Source organism: Nerophis ophidion, linkage group LG18, assembly GCF_033978795.1.
Source record: "Nerophis ophidion isolate RoL-2023_Sa linkage group LG18, RoL_Noph_v1.0, whole genome shotgun sequence".
Lineage (NCBI taxonomy): Eukaryota > Metazoa > Chordata > Actinopteri > Syngnathiformes > Syngnathidae > Nerophis > Nerophis ophidion.
The window spans coordinates 23,383,996-23,393,383 of record NC_084628.1 but is presented as its reverse complement, the minus strand read 5'-3'; positions in this window follow the sequence as shown (position 1 = coordinate 23,393,383).

The window sequence follows — 9,388 nt, the reverse complement described above, 5'->3', positions numbered from 1 at the left end:
ACCTTGGCATCATGGGAATTGTAGTGTTCATTGATTTTGACCATGTAGGGCAGTGGTTCTTAGCCTTTTTCAGTGATGTACCCCCTGTGAACAATTTTTTAATTCAAGTACCCCCTAATCAGAGCAAAGCATTTTTGGTTGAAAAAAAGAGACAAAGAAGTAAAATACAGCACTATTTCATCAGTTTCTGATTTATTAAATTGTATAACAGTGCAAAGTATTGCTCATTTGTAGTGGTCTTTCTTGAACTATTTGGAAAAAGAGATATGAAAATAAAATCTTGTTGAAAAATAAACAAGTGATTCAATTATAAATAAAGATTTCTACACATACAATTAATCATCAACTTAAAGTGCGCTCTTTTGAGATTGTAATAGACATCCATCTGGATTCATGAACTTAATTCTAAACATTTCTTCACAAAAAAATAAATCTTTAACATCAATATTTATGGAACATGTCCACAAAAAATCTTGCTGTCAACACTGAATATTGCATTGTTGCATTTCTTTTCACAGTTTGTGAACTTGCATTCATACTTTGTTGATATATTTATAAAGGATTTTTGAATTCTTTCTATTTTTAGAATATTTAAAAACAAAAATCTCTCGTACCCCTTGGCATACCTTCAAGTACCCCCAGGAGTTCACGTTCCCCCATTTGAGAACCACTGATGTAGGGCATAGATTACTGTCACTTTTTAGTTTTTAATTACACAGTAGTAGTAATAGTAGAGGAGGAATATTATTATTATTAGTAGTAATAGTAGTAGTGGATTAACATTATTAGTACTAGTAGTAATAGTAGTGGATGACTATTAGAAGTAGTAATAATAGTAGTGGATAAATATTATTAATAGTAGTACTACAGTTGTGATCAAAATTATTCAACCCCCACACAATTTTGGTGTTTTAGCAAGTTAGACATTTATTCCGTATTTTGTTAATAGTCATATCAAATAAAGATGTGTTAAATAGACAAATGTAACTTAAATTGTAACACTGTATTTTACAAAATACCAAAAAAGGACATCTTTCTTAATATCTCATTGACAAAATCATTTAACCCCTTGAAGATCATAACTCTTAAGAACAGAATTTGAATAAGGTCTTTTCAATCAGGTGTTGAAAACACCTGTAGATGTGATTAGAACCATAACGAGCAACAGTTAAACTGATTGAAAAAGACTGTGACGCTCAGCTTCTTGTAGATGGTCAATGGTGTATTTGCAACATGGTGAAGTCCAGGGAGTGGTCAAAGAAGTCAAGAGAGGAGGTAATTTCTCTTCATAAGAAAGGATATAGACATAATAAAATAGCAAAGACATTACACATTCCAAAAGACACAGTTGGGAGCATAATTCCCAAGTTTAAAGCTAAAGGCACAGTGGAAACACTACCTGGGCGTGGTAGAAAGAGGATGCTGTGTGTGTACAGTGGTGAAAACCCCCCGGGTAACAGCTGAGGAACTACAACAGGACATTGCAGAGGTGGGAACGCAGGTTTCTTCCCAGACAATAAGGCGTGCACTACGGATGAAGGCCTCCATGCCAGAACTCCCAGGCGCACCCCACTTCTGACTACCAGGCACAAGAAAAATAGACTCCAGTATGCCAAAATTCATCTGGACAAACCCCAAAGGTTTTGGGAAACTGTTCTATGGAGTGATGAGACAAAACTGGAACTCTTTGGGCCAATGAATCAACGTTATGTCTGGAGGAGAAAAAATGAAGCTTACAAAGAGAAGAACACCTTCCTACTGTTAAGCATGGTGGGGGGTCAATCATGCTCAGGGGCTGTTTCTCTGCCTCAGGTACCGGGAATCTCCAGCGCGTTCAAGGCATTATGAATTCTATTTCCTACCAGGATATGTTAGCTGCAAATGTCATGAAGTCAGTGACGAAGCTGAGGCTTGGGAGACGTTGGACCTTCCAACAGGACAACGATCCCAAGCATACCTACAAATCAACATCAGAGTGGTTGCAGAAGAAGGGCTGGAAGACTCTGGAGTGGCCTTCACAGTCGCCAGACCTAAATCCTATAGAAAACCTGTGGTGGGACTTGAAGAAGGCAGTTGCAGCACGCAAGCCCAAGAATATGAATGAACTGGAGGCCTTTGCCCAAGAGGAATGGGCTAAAATACCTGTAGATGGTTGCAAGAAGCTTGTGTCCGGTTATGTATCACGTTTGAAGGATGTAATTACTGCCAAAGGGTGTTTTACCAAGTACTAAAGATGCATGTAACTAGGGGGTTGAATCATTTTGTCAATGAGATATTAAGAAAAATTTCCTTTTTTCGTATTTTGTAAAATACAGTGTTACAATTTAAGTTGCATTTGTCTATTTAATGCATCTTTATTTGATATGACTATAAACAAAATACGGAATAAATGTCCAACTTGCTAAAACACCAAAATTGTGTGGGGGTTGAATAATTTTGATCACAACTGTAGTAGTGGATGAATATTATTATTAGTACTAGTACTAGTAGTGAATTAATATTATTAGTAGTAGTACTAGTAGTGAATTAATATTATTAGTAGTAGTAATAGTAGTGGATAAATATTATTTTTAGTAGTAGTACTAGTATGTTTGTTTTTGTTTTTTTAATTTAATTTTATTTTAATCTTCCCCCTCCCATTCCCCCCCACTTGTTTACCTGTATGTCACCTTTTTTGTAAGAGGCGCCGGAAGTCGGCAGACCCGTCAGTGATCCTGTTCTGTCTCCCTATAATGTTTGTCTGATCTTGAATGGGATTGTGCTGAAATTTTTAATTTTCCTGAAGGAACTCTCCTGAAGGAATAAATAAAGTACTATCTATCTATCTATCTATCTATCTATCTATCTATCTATCTATCTACTGTAGTAGTAGATGAATATTATTATTAGTAGTGATACTAATAGTGAATTATTATTATTATTATTATTAGTAGTACTAGCAGTGCAGTGGTTCTCAAATGGGGGTACGCGTACCCTTGGGGGTACTTGAAGGTATGGCAAGGCGTACGTGAGATTTTTTTTTAATATTCTAAAAATAGCAACAATTTTATAATCCTTTATAAATATATTTATTAAATAATACTTCAACAAAATATGAATGTAAGTTAATAAACTGTGAAAAGAAATGCATCAATGCAATATTCAGTGTTGACAGCTAGATTTTTTTGTGGACATGTTCCATAAATATTGATGTTAAAGATTTCTTTTTTTGTGAGGAAATGTTTCGAATTAAGTTCATGAATCTAGATGGATCTCTATTACAATCCCCAAAGAGGGCACTTTAAGTTGATGATTACTTCTATGTGTAGAAATCTTTGTTTATAATTGAATCACTTGTTTATTTTTCAACAAGTTTTTAGTTATTTTTACATCTCTTTTTCCAAATAGTTCAAGAAAGACCACTACAAATGAGCAATATTTTGCACTGTTATACAATTTAATAAATCAGAAACTGATGACATAGTGCTGTATTTTACTTCTTTATCTTTTTTTTTTAACCAAAAATGCTTTGCTCTGATTAGGGGTACTTGAATTAAAACAATGTTCACAGGGGGTACATCACTGAAAAAAGGTTGAGAACCACTGTAGTAGTGGATGAATATTATTATTAGTAGTACTAGTAGTGGATGAATATTAATATTAGTAGTACTGTAGTGTTGCTGTCATTGCAAAGATAACACTTTCTGTGCGTGTGAAGCGCTAACGTGCTAATGCGCTAAGTGAGACGGCATAAAAAAGGAGCACAAAGTCCACAGACCACGTGATGGACGTCTGATGCGTTAAGAGGAAGTGTACATGAACACACACACACACACACACACACACACCTGTCAACACTCCGTCACCCTCTGCGACCTCTGACCCCGCCCCCCCTCTCAGGTCGTGGATGATGAGGACGCCATGTCGCTCCTGCAGTGAACACGGGAGCTCATCATCCAAACTTCAAAATAAAAGCGTGTCGTCATCCAAAAAAGCTGCTCAGCCTTGGGGGAGGTCGGCCCGTACTGCCCCGCCCACACTCAGGCACCGAGACCCCTGGAGGTCAGAGGTCGTCTGGAGAGGAAGTGTTCAGAGGAAAGGTCAGAGGTCATCTTCACCGTGGCAACAATGGCGACGACGTCACATTATGTCGGCCATGTTGCTTTCCCCGCCACATGCTGCTGTCAATCAAAGTGTGTGTTTGTGTGCGTGTGTGTCGAAACTTTGAACGTTGTAAATCTTCAACTCACACGCGAGAACTTTGCATTCCAAATGTTAACGTTGTGTCATGTGACCACAGCAACAACAACAACACGCCAACGTGGCGCTAAAGCTACAATACTCCGTGACCACCCCCCGCCGAGCCTTAAAACATCATAGCTTTCACTTTCATTTCTCTCACCAGTCTTCTTCCTTACATCCGCTCACCGGTGGCCTTTGACCCCGCCCATCGTGGGAACGCTGTCAGCGGGTGAGTTGGCATGACGGTCAGCAGGCCATGATGAGCCTACCAGAACCAAACCCCCCCTCCCCCCCACACACCTGTCTAAATCCTCTCTCCCACACACACACACACACACACACACACACACACACACACACACACACACACACACACACACACACACACACACACACACACACACACACACACACACACACACACACACACACACACTTGCATTTCTTGCCTTCCTGAGACCTGAGACAAAATCCTCCCTCTTCAGGACCACCCTTTCTAGAATTATAACATTTACAACATTAATAATATATACATACTATGCAAATATAAAAAAGCTTGTTGTGAAAAATGCGTTGGAATTTTTACAAGAAAAAGGTCACAATTTCATGAGAAAAACTTTGAATTTTGCCGGTATCATAATAAAAGTCGTCATTTTACCCAAGGGAAGTCCAAACTGTTAGCTTCCAGGAATGTTGTATTCCAGGACTGTTAGCTTCCAGGACTGTTATTTTCCAGGATTGTTAGCTTCCAGGACTGTTATCTTCCGGGACTGTTATCTTCTAGGATTGTTATCTTGCAGGACTGTTGTATTCCAGGATTGTTAGCTTCCAGGACTGTTAGCTTCCATGACTGTTAGCTTCCAGGACTGTTAGATTCCATGACTGTTAGCTTCCAGGACTGTTAGATTCCATGACTGTTAGCTTCCAGGTTTGTTAGCTTCCAGGACTGTTAGCTTCCAGGGCCGTTATCTTCCAGGATTGTTATCTTCCAGGAATGTTATCTTCTAGGATTGTTAGCTTGCAGGACTGTTAGCTTCCAGGACTGTTGTATTCCAGTACTGTTATCTTCCAGGACCAATACCTTCCAGGACTGTTAGCTTGCAGGACTGTTATCTTTCAGGACTGTTATCTTTCAGGACTGTTAGCTTCCAGGACCGTTATATTCCAGGACCGTGATTTTCCAGGATTGTTATCTTTCAGGACTGTTATCTTCCAGGACTGTTATCTTCCAGGACTGTTAGCTTCCAGGACTGTTAGCTTCCAGGACTGTTAGCTTCCAGGACTGTTAGCTTCCAGGTTTGTTAGCTTCCAGGACTGTTAACCTCCAGGATTGTTAGCTTCCAGGACCGTTATCTTCCAGGATTGTTATCTTCCAGGAATGTTATCTTCTAGGATTGTTAGCTTGCAGGACTGTTAACTTCCAGGACTGTTGTATTCCAGGATTGTTAGCTTCCAGTACTGTTATCTTCCAGGACCAATACCTTCCAGGACTGTTATCTTTCAGGACTGTTATCTTCCAGGACTGTTAGCTTCCAGGACTGTTAGCTTCCAGGACTGTTAGCTTCCAGGACTGTTAGCTTCCAGGTTTGTTAGCTTCCAGGACTGTTAACCTCCAGGATTGTTAGCTTCCAGGGCCGTTATCTTCCAGGATTGTTATCTTCCAGGAATGTTATCTTCTAGGATTGTTAGCTTGCAGGACTGTTAACTTCCAGGACTGTTGTATTCCAGGATTGTTAGCTTCCAGTACTGTTATCTTCCAGGACCAATACCTTCCAGGACTGTTAGCTTGCAGGACTGTTAGCTTCCAGGACTGTTATCTTTCAGGACTGTTAGCTTCCAGGACTGTTAGCTTCCAGGACCGTTATAGTCCAGGACCGTGATTTTCCAGGATTGTTATCTTCCAGGACTGTTAGCTTCCAGGTTTGTTAGCTTCCAGGACTGTTAACTTCCAGGATTTTTAGCTTCTAGGATTGTTAGCTTGCAGGACTGTTAGCTTCCAGGACTGTTGTATTCCAGGATTGTTAGCTTCCAGTACTGTTATCTTCCAGGACCAATACCTTCCAGGACTGTTAGCTTCCAGGACTGTTAGCTTCCAGGACTGTTGTATTCCAGGATTGTTATCTTCCAGGATTGTTATCTTGCAGGAATGTTATTTTCCAGGACTAATAGCTGAGCAGAGGAAGTTCTTCATGGTTCTGATGACCTTTCACCTGCACTCTAATCAGAGCAGCCATCTTGGATCATTTGGTCCAGAAAGCAGACAGCTGCTTCCTGCTGCCCCAAATAGTGCATGTCATGTGACAGGAAGTCTTCATGAATAATGTTCCCACTTCCGGTCTGACCTTCAGCCTCATCCTAGTTTCTACATAGAGTAGGTCTGAAAGGTCAGAGGTCACCTGCGGCCACTAGATTAGGCACAGCAGCTAGCGTTGTGTTGAGCAAGCAGCTGATGGGAACAAACAGAAAGAAAATGACTGCACTAAAAATAGACATCTGCTTCCTCTCGGGGGCAGAGTCACGTCCTTTACCACGCAGGAGATGAAAGTTCTGTGGGAATGTTGTTGTGCACCGCGGGAGACTTGATTGGACACGCTCCACTTCCTGTGCAGGAAGACCGAGGCAACACTCACCTGTCACTCAAACGCCTGCAATGTTTGTCCCGTTGCTTGTGCTCTGGAACCCAAGAGATCAAACCTACGGGCCAACGTGAGCAGCCACTCAGGGAATGAGACAACAAGAGACGGGAAGAGGGAAGTGTCCTCCTGCTGTTTGCCTTATTTCAAAACACAAACCTCCAAGGAAGATATCCATTTCCTGTCTGCTCATTTCCTCTTCCTGTTACTAAGAGCTCCCATCCTGCAACTAATTAGCCCTCACAATTGTCTCAGTCGCACCATGAAGGACTTAAGGGTCTCAAAGAGCATAAGTTAGCTGCTGAACCACGTGTTTGCTCAAACTGCTAGTAGCCAACACCCCTGGAAGCGAACAGTCCTAGAAACTAACAATTATGGACGTTAATACTCCTGGAAGCGAACGATCCAAGAAGCAAACAGTCCTAAAAGTTAAAAGTTCCGGGAAGCTAACCGTCCTAAGAGTTATGAGATCCAGGAAGCTAACAGTCCTAAAAGTTAAAAGATCCAGGAAGCTAACAGTCCTAAAAGTTATAACAGCCAGGAAGCTAACAGTCCTAAAAGTTGAAAGATCCAAGAAGCTAACAGTCCCAAAAGTTAAAAGATCAAAGAAGCTAAGAGTCTTAAAAGTTAAAAGATCCAGGAAGCTAAGAGTCTTAAAAGTTAAAAGATCTAGGAAGCGAACAGTCCTAAAAGTTAAAAGTTCCAGGAAGCTAACAGTCCTAAAAGTTATAAGATCCAGGAAGCTAACAGTCCTAAAAGTTAAAAGATCCAGGAAGCTAACAGTCCTAAAAGTTATAAGAGCCAGGAAGCTAACAGTCCTAAAAGTTGAAAGATCCAAGAAGCTAACAGTCCCAAAAGTTAAAAGATCAAAGAAGCTAAGTGTCTTAAAAGTTAAAAGATCCAGGGAGCTAAGAGTCTTAAAAGTTAAAAGATCCAGGAAGATAACAGTCCTAAAAGTTAAAAGATCCAAGAAGCTAACAGTCCTAAAAGTTAAAAGATCCATAAAGCTAACAGTCCTAAAAGTTAAAAGATCCATAAAGCTAACAGTCCTAAAAGTTAAAAGATACAGGAAACTAACAGTCCTCAAAGTCAAAAGTTTCAAGCAGCCAAGAGGCCTAAAGTTAAATGATCCAGGAAGCTAACAGTCCTAAATGTTAAAAGATCCAGGAAGCTAACACTCTTTAAAGTTAAAAGATCCAAGAAGCTAACATTCCTAAAAGTTAAAAGATCAAAGAAGACAAGAGTCCTAAAAGTTAAAAGATCCAGGAAGCTAACAGTCCTGAAAGTTAAAAGATCCAAGAAGCTAACAGTCCTAAAAGTTATAAGAGCCAGGAAGCTAACAGTCCTAAAAGATAAAAGATCCAAGAAGCTAACAGTCCTAAAAGTTATAAGAGCCAGGAAGCAAACAGTCCTAAAAGTTAAAAGATCCAAGAAGCTAACAGTCCTAAAAGTTAAAAGATCAAAGAAGCCAAGAGTCCTAAAAGTTAAAAGATCCAGGAAGCTAACAGTCCTAAAAGATAAAAGATCCAAGAAGCTAACAGTCCTAAAAGTTATAAGAGCCAGGAAGCAAACAGTCCTAAAAGTTAAAAGATCCAGGAAGCTAACAATCTTAGATGCTAACAATCCTGGAAGCTAACATATTGGAAGATAGCAATTCTGGAAGCTAACAAACCAAGATCTAACATCCTACAAGCTAACACTCCTGGAAGCTAACACTGCTGGAAGCAAACAATTCTTGAAGCTAACACTGCTGGAAGCTGACAATTATGGAAGCTATCACTACTGGAAGCTAACACTGCTGGAAGCTAACAGTCCTGCAAGCTAACCATTCTTAAAGACGATACTTCTGAAAGCTAACACGACTGAAAGCTCACACTCATCGAGGCTAACACATGATAAGGTTATAAATGGTTAAAAAAGGAAGACACAATACAATTACAAGCTCTTTACGTTGTATTTTATTACACTTTTTAACCAACAAAACCTTCTTGGCTCCCATAAATAAGCAATAAAAGTGACCGTTAGCATAAACTGAGACTTGCTTTTCCCTGCAGAGGGCGCAAGGGAGCAGACTGCTAATGCTAATAATTGAGCCTAAATATTTGTAGGTTTGAGTGTAAACACGACTGTGGTGCGTTCAGAGAGCTTCGTGTCCAACTGGTCGTGATCCAGACAACACTAAGAAATACCTGGACGCAAGCAGGAAGTGAAGGTAAGCTAGCACTATTGGCGTCCAGCCTCATCAGCGCAGGGTGTGACAGGTACTTTCACTTTCACTCTGGAAAAGTGTCCTTGCAAGAGAAAGGAATCAATGGGTTTGTTCGCCACTGCCTGTTGGGTGCTGAGTCACCGTTAGTTAGGATTTCATCACCTGAAGCAGTTGAAGCAGTTCCACATGATCGCGTTTGCACAATTCTTCACATCCTACTCTTTCTCAGAATGTTGCAATATTTCACCTTTTACTAGAAGTCATTATATATTTGTTCACTTCTTGTAAGCATTTCCTTGTAGGGAACAAAATACTTTAATATATT